We start from the raw sequence: 1042 nt of genomic DNA on the forward strand, positions 1-1042 counted from the left end.
GAGAACGCCAGAATGCGTCGTCGGACGGCGGAATCAGCGGCTCCGACGACATGGAAGTTGATGAAGGAACTTAGAGTCACCGTTGCTTCGATTTGCAGTGATGATGGAAGGATCAAATATTAAAATCCAAAAGAACGAGGAAGAACTGTGAAAGCGCGAGGTTGAGAGAAAGAGGCACCTTGTTAAAGGAAGAACATGAAGAAACAAAAAAAAAAGAAAGTAAACCAACGCACAGAGCTTTTTATAGACTTAGAACATTCAATTAACGAGTGTGTTAGGCCATGGTAACTATATTGTCAATTTGTCATTCAATTAAAATTTAGCGAGTAAGCTAAGGGAATTGCTTACAATAGTCGCTTAATTATCACCCAAAAAAAAGTCGCTTAAGTAACCTTCTAAATTCGGATTTAAAAATATAATTTTTTAAAATAATAAAAATATTAATAATTTAATTTAGATCAATTTAAAAAATAAAAATCAAATATATTTTATTATTATTTAAATCGAATGAAATATTAACAAATATTTTAGTTGCATCCTTAAATAAAAAAAAAATCAAATATAAGAGTAGTTACAAAAATGGTATTGATTTTTTTTGGTGACAAAAATGGTATTGATTTTGTTTGCGTCAAAATCCTCTCTCATTACGGTTTTTTATATTTTTTAATTTTCTATATTTTGCGTTAACTAATTTTTCGTTTTTCTATTATATTTAAGCAACCAATTCTTTTTTTTTATAATCCGTTCAAATTTGTAAATCTTAAGATTTTTTAATTTATTTTTATTATTTAGTTAGATTTGAAATTGTCTACTATTTTTTACAAAGAATTTGAAACAGCGAAGAGTGAGAATCACTACATTAATCCAATGTTTTAGTTTTTTAGTGCATTTATTATAACCAGTGAGTGGTTTCAAATCTAAATTATAGAAATCAGTAAAGGAAACCCAACGAAAAATTTAAATAAGAGATAGAAAAAATGTCAAATTAAAAGGATTGGAAAATTGAATATTCTTTATATGCGTTACCAGAAAAATTTATATT

At 27.2% G+C, this 1042-nt stretch overlaps 1 protein-coding gene across 1 annotated transcript in view; it reads right to left on the minus strand.

The window, feature by feature from the left end:
* Nucleotides 1–1042, minus strand: part of LOC107615403 (phospholipase D zeta 2) — a 14821-nt gene that overhangs the window by 9680 nt on the left and 4099 nt on the right. The gene's annotated exons all lie outside the window — the stretch shown is intronic.

The sequence above is a fragment of the Arachis ipaensis genome, chromosome B09 (genome assembly GCF_000816755.2).
Source record: "Arachis ipaensis cultivar K30076 chromosome B09, Araip1.1, whole genome shotgun sequence".
NCBI classification, from domain to species: domain Eukaryota; kingdom Viridiplantae; phylum Streptophyta; class Magnoliopsida; order Fabales; family Fabaceae; genus Arachis; species Arachis ipaensis.